This window comes from Anabas testudineus, chromosome 22, assembly GCF_900324465.2.
Source record: "Anabas testudineus chromosome 22, fAnaTes1.2, whole genome shotgun sequence".
Taxonomy (NCBI): domain Eukaryota; kingdom Metazoa; phylum Chordata; class Actinopteri; order Anabantiformes; family Anabantidae; genus Anabas; species Anabas testudineus.
The window spans coordinates 12,980,230-12,994,378 of record NC_046630.1 but is presented as its reverse complement, the minus strand read 5'-3'; the positions used below and the strand labels follow the sequence as shown (position 1 = coordinate 12,994,378).

Below are 14,149 nucleotides of genomic sequence, written 5' to 3'. Positions count from 1 at the left end.
TCCAGGAGCCATGGTACTGTAAATTAACAGCAGTTAGCAGATAGATGTGCAGCCTGGAGCTGGGGGCATGAGCACTGGATAACTTGGCTGCCAGGTTTCAGCAGAACAACAGTGGAGTGTGTTTGGCTTTGAGAAGCACATTAGGAGAGCTTAGTTTACTGTAATTCCTCAGTAAAGTTTCCATTGTAGAGGTTGTGCCAGTTCCCAACAAGCAAAACCAAACAGTGCTTGGGTAGTTCAAATATTTGACATCATTTTTAGACATGTAGAGCTGTTTACCAAGGCGCGGTTAGCAGCAGTTGTGCACGTTTTGGTGCGACGGCCTTCTGCTGTGGAAGTGAGTAGTGTTTTAACACCCACTGTATTGTAACAGATTTGGGACTGGCACCCTGCTGGAGCAGACATGCTGGCTACACGCGCCTGCTTTTGTGCCAGGATGAACTAGGAAAAGGTAGTCGGATCGATGTGTTGGATAAAAAGAGATAGAAAGTGTACAAGCAGGGGTGTTCATGTATAAGGGATATGCATAGTGCTTGGACGTGGATGTTATAGCTAATTTAAGTAAATGTCGAGGCCAATTATCATTAATGCCGCATACTGTGGGAGTCTGGACTGGAGATCTTACTGTCATTGTGCTGGGTAAAATTACTATCTGAAACCCGATGCTGCTCACTGCTTAAATATCCTGAACAGAGGACAGGTCTCCGTGCATCTATAATTCATTTATTTGAATAGAACTACTGACACAGTGGTCCTGGTGGAATCAGCTGAAATGTTTTTCCAGACAGGATGCGATCGCCAAAGTACAGGATCGCATCCTGCCGGGAAAAAAACCCATCTCGCATTATTTGCAGTGAAAGCGAAAGAGGCATCTTCCCTTTTAATTACCGTTCACTTTCTGATGGCAAGTGGTGGACAAACAGCATGGACAATTTACAACGCGAACAATGAGAGATTGTGCATAGTTAGCAGCATACCCAGAGTGCGAGTACCCAGTAAATGGCTAATTCCCCAGCTGCTATGTTTAGGATTATCACTGCACTGTCTGCTCTCTTTGTTTTATCATCTTTTCCACAACAATGAGCCCTGTGGGGAGTTAGGCGAGCCGGAAGAACAGGGACAGACACGGAGGATTGGGTGGGTGGGTGGGTTTTTGGGGGTGGATGTGTTGCAGACAGTGATATATTTAGTAGGATAATCTGGAATTTGAGCATAAGAAGTAAAATGTTGGTTAGACACCCTGCAGAGCGGTCTCGTTTTGTGCTTAAGCTGCGGTACAGATGGGCAAGACAGTGACAGTGAAGGTGATGACACAGATGAACGCTGCGTCGGATTTGGGGCCTGGTGGGGTTCACTGTGTGCCAACCAGCACATAGAGAGAGAGAGAGAGAGAGGCTAGTTGGAAAAGGAGAGTGTGCTTTTTGGTAGGCGGGTGATGATAATAATGAGGAGTGGGATGGTGTTGTGAGGAAGACCGAGGGAGGCAGAGTGCAAGGCAGAGCTGTCGTTTCTCGCTTCATTGGTCAGAGATGCGGGGGCTGCAGAGAAGCACAGATGGGAAGAACTCTTCCGTTGTGTAATAGAAACACAGACACTCGCTCACGCACAAATCCATACACACGCTTTTGATGTTTGCTCTTATATCTCGAGGCTGCTTTGCCTTCAGCAATAGGTGTGCATATGTGCTCCTGTGCTGTAGCTTGACGCAATGTTCGGACTGGGTTGTAGAAGAACGATGTTCCTGTCTCCTTGGAGGAGTCTTCTCTTCTCTTCTCTTCTCTTCTCTTCTCTTCTCTTCTCTTCTCTTCTCTTCTCTTCTCTTCTCTTCTCTTCTCTTCTCTTCTCTTCTCTTCTCTTCTCTTCTCTTCTCTTCTCTTCTCTTCTCTTCTCTTCTCTTCTCTTCTCGACAGCTACAGCAGTAATTGCTCCACGGCGTGTTTCGTTGATTGAATTTAGAGGAGTATTCAGGATGAAGAAGTGCGCACGCTGTGCCGAGATGAGCAAACCTCTGCGAGTGTGACAGAAGAACAGAGAGTGACAAAATGAGTGAAAGATTGAAATAAAGATATGTCCCTCGTGTGTCGTTCAGTAAGAAAGCGGAGACACTTGGCAAGATAAAGCTGGGCTCATGAAAAACCAGCGAAACGTGTTCGGAGGCAAAAACCTTCAAGTGCCAACTTTTCCGTTTTGAGCCGTGTTGAACAAACATGGGAGCGACAATTTTCTGTATTTGATCATTCATCCTGAGCTAGAAGTCTTTTTCACCATGACTCAGTTTTATCTTTCCTACAAATGAACCTCTGCTACAATGTTCTTAATTACTGTAAAAACACAAATATATATATTTTAAAAAGGCCAGAAAATGAATTGAGCTGAATAATGAAGATGCAGCTCACTCAGTAGGGAAAGGTTGGGAGAAATAACTGAATGAATGAAGATCAAATTAGAGTTTTAACTCTCACACAGATATTCTCTGCTGAACGTTTCACTGAGGTCACTCAAATGGAGAAAGGAAGCTTTCACTACCTTCTGTAATGAAACGGGTGGTAACCAAAAAATGGCACGTCTGTCCGTTTGCTGTTTCCATTGATTCATCTGAGGTGAAATGTGCCTCTGAAACCAGTAAATACCTGTGGGCTCGTGTCTCTGAGGGTGGGGGTGGCGAAACGGGAAAGACCTGGGAGAGCTTCAGTGGTTGAATTGTGCATCACCTGCGCCTGCCTGAACTGGGTCCTACACGTGGCTTCATTCAAGGGTTATTTATCGCTTCATTTTATAGGTGCATGATGTTTTTGCATTCAAATGTTGTTCTAATGTTCCAGAGTGGTTTTGTCCAACTAAGCATGGCTATGGTTATTTTTTACAGGTTAGTAGCTTAAGGTTAAAACAACATATAAATTACTTCAGTACACCAGTTACACCAGTAGCACAGTGCTGACAAAGTAGAGATTTGTGTGTCGCTATATTCGAATGGTTTGCAAACTAGTTCTATTGAACCCTTACCGTATTTGACACTATTTACACATATGGTTTGACAGGTGTAACTGTCAATTGTGGCTAAAGCCACTGTTACTAAACCTAATGGTAACTTCCTACTAGTATTATTATTATTTGTAAGTGCTGCTCTTTAATAGTCATTAAGATTTCATGTGTTATGTTTATTAAAATAACACAATAGCTTTAATTGCCTCGAATTACAAATGGCACCAGATAGACTGTTGCAGTCATTATGTTGCCTCTGTTCCACCAGCGTCAGCATCTCAGTGCAATTCCCTAAGCAGATTTCTTTCTGAAATAGTGAATTGTTTTTTTACCATATTCTGCAATAAATTGTCAACAACTGCAGCACAAGTCGTTAGTGGGGAAAATCTCTATGATCTTAGGAAGTTAATTTAGCAACACGGTTTCATCCACATGCATAAAACTCACCTAAGCTCCCCCTTAAAGTCATTCGCTGGAGTCATTGCTGTCTAGTAGCTATACAGTTCAGTCCTGTGTGTTGGAGTTTCAGTTTTTAGCAACTTTAAAAATCTCAGTGGAATTTTGAATGAGGTTTTCTTTCTCTTTGATTAAGGATTTTCAAATGGCCGGTGCAACTCACACTGAAATATACAATAGATATACTGCTCGTGTGTGTGCTTGTCTGTGTGTTTGTCTCAGGGGATTTTCTGAGCAAACATAAATCCTTTAACTAGCGGGCGATCAGTGGAGATGACGGTCTGCAGCAGCAATGCCAGAGTGTAAGCAGGCTGCCAGACACGATCTGAGGCCGAGTATGTTTCTTCCTCTATGAGCCTTTGTGTGTATGTGTAGTTGTGTAATTGGCGCCCTGTGATTCTGTGTGTATTTCCATGTGTGCAGGGAGCCAGAAGATTAAAAAGGAAGAATGGGCACAGACAGCTCACGAGACACTGACAGAGCTTTTGTCCGTGGTACCTCAAGTCAGCCGCACATGCTTTACAGTAGCTCTTTAAAAGGTGACTGTGCTTGGCAGGGAAAGCTTTGCTTACCTCAGCTGGCACACGGGAGCGTCAGGCTCCAAGTCACGAGAGGAGAGAAACAAGGGAGGATAAGAAGAAGTGGAGGGGAGTGGAGGGGTGGTGGTGGATCTGTGTGTCTTGCCAGCTGGGGGCTCAGCTCAGCCTTTCATTGGGCTGGTGCAACCTGCTCCGACCAATTATGTCAACACAGAACAGTGCCTTCATAACCTTTTACTGAGATCAGTTAACGAAGACGAAAACATGTAAAGCGTGTTTTCTCTGTCAATATTTGAGTTTCTGTGTTATTGTATGCAACAGCATTTAATTATACACATTGAGTTGATGTTGAGCATGCTGTGTAGTGTTTCTTTTCTTCTTACAAGCACTTAAATGTAATTTTAATGCTTGTGAAACGTGCAGTTCACTTTTACAGTATGGTAGAAGCTCTTGTCTGGTGGTGTTGCAACCAGCCTTTCTGCAGCAGACGTCCAGCCTGCCGTGGTCTCGCTGGGTTGGCAGTAGTAGGTGGAGCAGCTTCAGCGGCTCCCTAGCGGGAGGCTTGGTTTTTGTGAGGCCAGAGCCACAGTTTCAGGCCTACACTGAATTGTGTGTGTGTGTGTGTGTGTGTGTGTGTGTGTGTGTGTGTGTGTGTGTGTGTGTGTGTGTGTGTGTGTGTGCACTAACCACGAGTTTTAAGCCCGGGGAGAGTTTTGCACATAGGGGAACAGATTGAAGTGTCATCACTGGACACTGGAAACATGAATGCAAATACAAACACACATAAACACAACCTGAGAGAGCAGTTACTCTATCCTGCTTCTGTTTATTTGTTCTCCTTTGTGCATGCTTGTGTATTTCCTATGCCAAAACATCCAGCCGCAATTTTTCCGCCAGTAAGCGACAGCTCTTAAATTAAAAAAAAAAAAAAAAAAAAAAAAAAAAGGGAAAATCCCTCACATAAATTCTGGTGACTTGTTTCTTCCCGTGTGTAACGGCTGTAACTCTTGAACAGTGGCCATCTTGGCTCTCTAAAGCATGGTCTACTGTGTCTGAGTCACTAAGCTTGTCCTGTGGATTGGCCACAGTGAAGGGAAACTATACTGGTTAGAGCTCACTGCTAACCACTGTCCACAAGCCTTTGGCCTTATAGTGCTTGCTTGTGTGTGTGTGTGTGTGTGTGTGTGTTTTCTACGTATCCTAGGTTTGTTACATGGTCTTTTAATCGCAGCCAGCTCTCTAAGGAACTAGGGGTGAAGGCATGGGGGTGCGATGGAAAGAAAGCCCTGCTTTATGGGCTTCTGGCTGAGACCACAGGGCAATATAGCATGAAGATTAATATCAGAATAACCCAGAAAATCCTTCGAGTTGTTCGGAGCTGCACTCTGCTTTGTTTGTCCAGATTTACTGGAGCTCAAGTCTAGACAGTAAAGAAACTCTATTTTAACCTATTTTACATGTCAAAGTCAATTTACCGCTCACAGGGAACACTGTACAGTCTGTGAAAACACTTGTACAGTGTCTTCTGTGGCTTTGGAGGAGCTCTGTCAAGTCTGAGAAAAGGATTCAAATCATCACTGTAGCATTTTCAACAGAAACATAGCGTTACTGTGGAGATTTAAAATGACATGGAAATGAATCGTTACCTTCTTGGAAGCATAGGATCCAGTGTTTTTAACCAGTGCTTTTCCCACAACTTTATTGAAGTTTTAAACACTAAAACAAAGAATAATAAAATGCAAACTGTATGAAATTATGAACTAAATAAGACATGAACTTGAAGCAAATATGTGATCACCATTGTAGTCCAGTGAGATCCTGCTCTGGATTAAAGGACAAGGGAAACCTGTCTAGTCATGCAAACGTGTAAGCCCTAATCTCCGCTCTTTAGACTGAGAATTAGAAGCTGGCAAACAATCAGATTACCAGTGGGGTTTTTTTTCCCCCCTCCTCGTGCAGCACAACACACACATCACACTGCGCTCATTTCAGCACTAATGCACCATGTCCTATATATTACAGCGAGGATTATCGTCACTCACGAGCTAGCGCTGCGATGGATGCATGTTTGTCTGCATATGTGCACATGTAAAGATGACCAAATTAAATAAAGCTGCGCAGACATGATCTCTAATTCAGTCAAAACATAGGTACAGTAAAAGGGATGTAGTCCACAATGACGATGTTTATAGTTTCACACTGAATAAGGATAATGTGTGTAATCACTCTTGCACTACAGTGTTTTCATGTAATGAGACATTGCCCATTCATTTCATTTAGAGCCCTTCTAGATTTTTCCCACCACATTTAACTTTTTCCTGTTTCTTCTTTTTTTTTTTTCTTCTTCTATTGCTTCCTCTCTTCAACTACGCTCCATTCAACCAGCTGCTTCTGGTTTCTTTTAGCTTGGAGCCAATTAGAGGTGCATCACCTTTACATCTTTGTTTCCTTGGGCTTTCCGCCAAGCAAGGGGAAAAGCAGGGATAGATCAAAGTCACGAGCACCCCACCCCCTGCTGGAGCAAGGAGGCTCTCCCTGTAATTGTCAAATAGGAGTTTAACTGATAAATGCCTATAAAGCAACACAATGAATCCCAAATGTCGGCAGCTGGCCTCCTTGTTACAGAGTCTCTACAACCGCACCTGTACACCCTATAGAGACTCCGTCTTTTTGTTTCCTCTGTTTTCCTCCAGCTATTTATTCATGTTTTTCTGACTTGAAGTATGTTCAATCTATGCACCTCCAGTCTTTGCTTCAGACACACACTAGGCACACCTAGTTTCTCCTATTCTTCCTTGCAGTACCTCTCCAGCTCCATCAGGTTGGATGGGGAGCGTCGGTGCACATATATTTTTAGATCTCTCCACTTCCCCTCTGACAGACAGGACGCCATGCCTACGCGCTGTCTCTTAATCAAATACATGAGTGTGGAAGCAGACATAATGTATTTACTGGGTTCAGTAGATTGAAGTTAAAAGTTAGTTCAGACATTTTGCTGAGTAGGGATAAACAGGAACTAATTGAAAGTCTTATTAAATGATACCCTGAACATGAAAATAAGCTGAGCGGCAGCAGATATGAAAAGTTAATAAAATATGTATGTGGCATGTTGAAATAACAGGTGGCACTTCTGCTCACCTCATTTTTCAAAAGCTACTACGTTCAATAATTTATACAGATAGAGTTCCTGAATTCAGAGATATCGGGCATGTACGCTGCAGACTTTAAAACTTAGATGCTGGGTGCATTGTGAGCTCACTTTTTATCGATTATTTCCATTACATTTATTGGTATTTAGTATTTAGTGAGAAGAGATCACTTTAACTAGAGATCAGCCAGGCACATTCATTCTGGCATGTTATGTGAAATATTAATGTTCATTTGCTACAGCTGATCTAAAACGGTTTCCAGCAACAGATTTCATTATCTGTCAAAAGGAGAAGTCAGCAGCAACTCAAAATGGAGAAACCCAGCGTCTTTGCACCTATTTCTTTGCTATCTAATCAAGTTAGAACAATTATAGACAAGAGATGCTCTAATATTTGGTGAATCCAGGTGTTTACCAACCTGCTAAATTGATCTAAAATGGAGCCAGCTATGTGAGCCCAACCCCCTACACAGCCTGGACACACACATACAACAAAACAAAGAACTCATTACAGCCTTTACTGTTGCACTCACTCTCAGGGCTCCTGGCTCCTTTGGGCTCGTTCTCTTCTTTTCTCTCTCTCTCTTTCTGCAAGTGTGTGTGTGTGTGTGTGTGTGTGTGTGTGTCCTTCTCTCTCTCTCTCCCTCCACCCTCAGGCTCTTTATTATTGAACTGTGTTTTCACTGGGCAGCTAGATGGGTTCTGCTCAATAAATAGCTATTGTAAAGGGGTGCCAAGCCCATTATAGCTGGAGGTGTGTGTGTTTGTGTGTGTTTGCGAGTAAGATGTGTGAGTAAGATGTAGAGCCGTTGTAATAGTGAGGCTGCACAACGAGGAAGCTCTGCTAAAAAAAAAAAAAAAAAAATCCAAACACATTATGCAACTCACAAATCAAGTGGCTGGCTGCTGATCAAAGCTGAAACCGGCTACTTCTGTCTACTATTTCAGAGAGGAGTGGAAAAGCGACGCCACTGGGCTCCGTAGACTTTGAGAATGTGTAGAACGGGTCCTGTCATTTGTTAAATATTAGAAAACACTTTACCAGATAGGAAATGAAGTTCAATTTCTGTTACGCTTTCTGTGACTTGAGCTCCTTTCATTGTGTGTTACTTGTTGAGCTGCTGGTTGCAGAGGGACTGGATAACTGTAGGCTCCCGGGGAAGATCAGATTTCATGTTGCAATCTGCCCCCTCCTCCTCCTCCTCTCCTTCCTCCATCTCTCTCCTGCATGCCCTTCAGTAACATCCCTCCTTCTGTGATATCTCTTTTATGTCACTTAATATGCCTTTCTCTATCCCCCTGACCATTTCACTGCCCCCCTGTCTCTTTCACTCAGTGCTTTTCAGCCTGGAGCACATACAAAAGACTGATTTTAGCCATGACCACTGATTTTTAAGTTGAACATCTTCAAGAGGAGAGACCGCATTTGTCTGCAGACGTATAGGACGCGTCGCCGTGAGCGGTCGCCAGATGTTATCTTGAAGATTTGAATTTGTTGCCTCTCAGTTCAGCAGCAATCACAGTTATGATTGTGAGTTCCTTATTACCAACTCGGCTCTGCATAAATCTGAATCTGATTATGATCAGGTTAATCATAATCACATATGCACAAAAATCTATTGTTAAATGTGTGATGTTGAGTCTTTCCACACTCCTTCTAAATCCTTCTATCCACTGCTGTATTGTCCCTTTGTGTCTTTCTGTTCCAGCCAATTGTCGGGTCTCTTTTCTTCCGACAGGCAGCAGAATTCAAACCAGCAGCTCTTGGCCTGATTCTCCTCCTGCATTCCTATCCGGGAGCCAAACGGAGACTAGAAATACAACCTGTGGCCCAAACCAAGGCACTGAATTGACAAAACTTTTAAATGTTGCAGCGGTTCAGCACGGCCTAGCAACCCCTCTGGGTAGCTGTGCCTGTTAGGTCTTATATCAGAAACCCTGCACAAACATCCCTGACATCAAGATAACGAGAGCATGCTGAAGGTGTGTGATGTTTGCTGTGGGCTGATACTGTTGCTAAAAGCCAAATGGCCTATTTGAGTTAAGCATATGCATGTGTCTTTTGACTCTTCGGTGTGTGAAACGTCCAAAGCATGTTGCGGGGGATCACCAGCTGACATTGACTCGACTGAATGCTTGTGTCTGAATTAAAAGAATGAAACCGAGCGACAGGGCTGTTTGTGAATGTAGGAGGAAGAGAATATGAAGTGATTCCTCATGTGCTGCTTTTTGTTGTGGGATTCGGAGTTTCCTCTGCAGCGTCCACATGGAGTCCACATGTTCACATCAGTATCATTTTACCAAGTTTTGTTTTCTTCAGTTCTTTCTCTCAGTCTTTGTCAGCTCTTTGTAGTTTCTCTCTCGGTTTTCCTTTATTTTTGCGTATCTGCCTGTGTTATTGTCAGTGCAGCAGTCTTTTATTTGGCCCACTTTATAGACCTATAAATGGCACAGCGTGCTCAGGGCAAAGTGGTAGTGATTGGCTTGGAGGGACAACTCAAAGCGTATTTTCTCTTGTCACATCTGTGAGGACGACATACAGTAGCTTGCCTTGTCGTCGTTGTCGAGCGTGAGCATGTCCAACAGTGTAAAGCCGGAGGAAGATTCAACTTTAAGCTGCAGCAGTCAGCATGAGTCTCTCTCCCATTCCACAGAGGCAGAAGGTTTTCATTTCTTATTTCCTAATTGCTGTGTATCTTCTTCACATCACGTCTCCTTTCTTGCATTCCCCACACAAATACGCAAAAATGTGAAACAGACATAGCTATTTCATACATGTGTAGAGCTGAATACATAGCCACATACCCTCTAATTGTCTGCTGAATTTGGACAAAACGACATTTGCTTGCATGCATCCACCACTCTGCCTAATCCCTGCCCCTGACATCCATTATTGATGCTTCAGCCCACTTGTTGCAAAAGTAGGAACTGACTGTCGTGACACAGGGTGTCATATTCCTTCCCTGTAGCCAGTCTGCTATATGTACACACAAATAAACACAGTTACACAAATGCTAAATATGCACATGGTCATGTATCAGCACTTAATGTGATAAACCATTATCTATTTTCTTTCTTCCTGCATTTTTAGCTGCAGCTTCTTGCTGATACTGGAGGGAGGAAATAATGAATAATAAGTGGAGGAGTCAAAGTTCTTACACCAACAAATTATTATGTTAACAGGTTATAAAATGGGATGTTTACCATGTAAACAGGGGATCCTGTCCTGCCAGTGATGTCCTAAATACTGGACGCTTGACACAGGAAACACAGTAGTGGATGAGATGAGCTAAGGGCTCAAAACACTACAGTAGACAAGCTTGAAAGAAAGCACTCACAGTACTGTGTGAATGTGATTTTCTGTGAGTTTGACTGCTTCGTTTCTCAATATTGATCATTATCATTGAATAATCAGCCAAATATAGGTGACATTAAGGATTTAGCTAAGTGTGGACTGTTTGTTCTGACTCTGTGGCCATGGGCAGTCACATACAGTACGTGCAGCAGCATGTAGCAGCAACAGATGATGAGCGGTGCATGCAGCAGTGTAAACAACACGACAGTAATCTAGGCTGTATACGTAGTGACATCGCTTCATCTGTCAGTTGTAATGTAGGTTTGTGACTTTAAATGTAAAACAGTATCAAATTCAGAGGAAGTCTGGTCTGTTATAAATGTTTTCGCTCAACATGCATTCAGTTTAATTGAATTTAATGCAGTACTGTGTTGCTTTCATCAGGTTGTCTCTTTTATAGTGGCTTAAAACTGTTTAAAATGTTTGTAATTGAATATGATGTTTCTGATTAGACATGAAAACATGAAATGTCTGAGTAAGAGTCTCAGGGAAGCCATTTGTTACCAGGGAAGCTTCTGCTATAACAGAAAACATCATACCCAATACTACCTTCTGCAGCCACGCAGCTCCTCCTGGAGTTTTGCTTTGAATGCAACAAGTAAAGACTCCTTTGTTCCCTGTTAATGCAAACACACACTCACTGTAAACAGCACGTTCTGCCCTCAGTGGAAATGCTGTCTTGTTTTTATGAAAGCTTCTGCTCTCATGTGCACTGTGTTACTGGCCACAGAGGGATGCCACTCCCTGCTGTTGATGCGCGTGTGTGTGTGTGTGTGTCTCTCTCAGTTAATGCACGGGCACAGATGTTCTTGTATTTATTGTGTGTGCGTGTGTGTATGTGTAAGTGTATCTGTGCACTTTTGACAGTTTCCCTTGAGAGTGCCCTTGTACTGAAAACAGCAAGTGATCTATACAGTGCTCGTGGCCCGTCTGCGCTTCGGGCCAGGGAAGAGTGGAATAATTTTATTACTGTTGAGTCATGCCAGAAGATATTCATAACTCTATTGATTACTTTAGCGAGTCCACGGCGAGGGCACTCATCAGAAGACCTCTATAAAACCTTCAGCTGAAGATGACTGAAACCTGTTCTGAGGGAGATGATGAAATGTGATGGTGGTGATAAGCTTTCACCTTGCTGAAGCCTTTGCTTACAGCCACTGGATTGCAGTTCTGCAACTGAACACAGCCTGACAATAACTGGCTACAAAAAGTTGCACTTTCTGCAGATAGAAGCTCGCGGTGTTTTACACTGACACAAACACTTGTAATGAATCGAATTGAGATGGCTTCAGTAAAAATAAAAACAGAATCACATTCACCTCTTGCAGCCACATCTCACTTCGAGGCCTCTGTTGTTCCACTTAGGGAAGCAGATGTGTGAGTTTTATGTGTGTGTGACCATGCGCATATTTCCAACACGGCGTAATAGTCCAAAATCTGCACACAGCTGTGTAGGATACCTTAGTGAATCCTCAGAGGTGTCTGCCTGCAGGAGCCGTGCGACGGATGATTATATAATTGCCTCCTGCAACCTTTTTGTTACCATGGCTACATACTGTATAAAGGTGAATTTTAATTTTGACACATGCTTGGATCACTGGTGTAGGATATATACAGTATAGTATGGGCAATGCTGAATGCTGTTTCAATCCATTTGGGAAAGCGACACGAGAAACGACACAGGAGCAGAACTGTGGATGTGTCTGTGACTGTGAGTTGCATGTGAGGACCAAAGGAAAACTGCATTAAGACAGACGTGTTCACAGACAACAGACACATGTGCTGTACATGCTGGAAACAATTCTCTAGAAAATCTGAAGAGGAAGTGCAAAACAGCCTGTCTCTCTCATGACTAAAGTGGCACCTTTCCTGAAATACTGCGGGAGAATTACAGCCTTTCTCTGTCAGCTGGAGTGTTGATCATAGTTACTAAATCTCCTCCACTTGTGAGTGTGTCTGCGTGCAAGATGATTTGTGGGACAAATCCTCCCAGGGTCTCTGAGAAATTCACTGTGATTGACTGTGTGTAGATTATATTTTAGAATAATTACAGTGTAGAGTATGTTTTATGTTGCCTTAATGTACTGAGCGTTTTTGGCTGGAATACAAAGGTTCATTTAAAATGGACAAGATTAACAGACACTACTGTAATACATGGAAATGTCCTCTTGCATTTCTTTCCCTCCTGCACAGATACGTCTCTGTGTTTATTCTTTGTATCTCTCCATCACTGTACGTTAATACGTAAATTCACGCCTCAGTTGCGGCGCTTATGTACAGTAAGTGAATTAATTGGCAGTGCAGCATTTTATTGTTTCATGTGCTTTGCTGACAGTCACAGACTTGCTGGCTTATACCATCTCTCTCCAGCTGAGCGGAAAGATTTAAACACGAAGTTTGAAAATCTTTTCGTCCCTGTGAGGCTAAAAATGCATCTTGCCTTTGACAGACTGACCTTGTGCGTTCCTCCGCTCACACTGAAGTCCTCTGAGAACATGGTGAAGCTACACATTTTGTAGAGTTATATCACAGATCCTATAATCTAGTTTCTGAAGGATACAACACTTAGCACTTAGCAGAATGTCTCCATCTGACTTCACATGCAGTAAATCTTATAACGTCAGCAGTTAACTTCTATGTAAAACTAAATTCATGTCAAATGGTGTTTTACACTGACACAATTAGTTCTAATTACATATGGACTGATTGTGACTGAGGGGCACAAATTCCCATTGACTTTGGGCCATTTACTGTTGTCGTTTTCACCCCAGTGCCAGACCCCTGGAGAAAAAGAGAGCAACTGTATCTGTCAGTAAAAAGCCATTATCCTTCTCTCCCTCTCTGCAAAGCAGAAAGTGTCATCTCACTGTTCAGACCTATTTTTAACTCACTTTGAAGTGGAAGCAGAGCAGGAGTTGAGTGGCAGTGATAAGCAGAACTAGTTAAATACAAAATAAGCTTTTCAGTCTGCTCAAATTTGAATGCTTCATTGATTATGCAGTACCTTTTTAGCCACTTGTCACCGGTGGAAACGAGCATTACACACAACTTTAACACTTTAAGACACGTTTAGTTTTGCAAGAGTGTCCCAAATCCCTTCGACAGAGGTAGCAAGTCCAAAGTTAACATGGCCATAATAGCTGTAGCCAGAAATATGAGGAAAAAGAGTCTGGAAAATATCACACAACAACTGTGCGGCTTTGGCCATTTTTATTTCTGATGTGTATGTTTCTTATTGTGGTAATTATTGGTGGTGGAGGCTGGACGACCGCAGAGATACTTCTGCTAATGGTTTGAGTCAGATGTAGGCAGCGCTGCTATATTTTGACACTGTCACAGTCTCTCCGCTTGTCTGCGTGAGGCTGATTCATGGATCTCAGGCGGAACATTTCACAGAAGGAACAATGGGGACGGCGACGTCACATTCGAGGTTTTTATATATGCGTGTTTACGTGCGTGTCTTCGTCCGCGTTCGTCTGACTGGGAGCAAGTCTATTTTCAGTCTGGTAGCGTAATTTCAAGGCGTGGGACATCAACTGACAGAGAGAGAGAGAGAGAGAGAAAAAATAAAAAGAGGGCAAAACAGATTTTAAAATAAACTCATCAGATGATTAAGAAAGAGCCATAAAAGGCTCGCAGCCATAAGAGCAACCGCCACCAGAACAAGGG

General features: G+C 42.9%; 1 protein-coding gene across 5 annotated transcripts in view; it reads left to right on the top strand.

Moving 5' to 3' along the window:
• Positions 1 to 14,149, top strand: part of bcr (BCR activator of RhoGEF and GTPase) — a 58,377-nt gene that overhangs the window by 2,939 nt on the left and 41,289 nt on the right. The window lies entirely within an intron of this gene.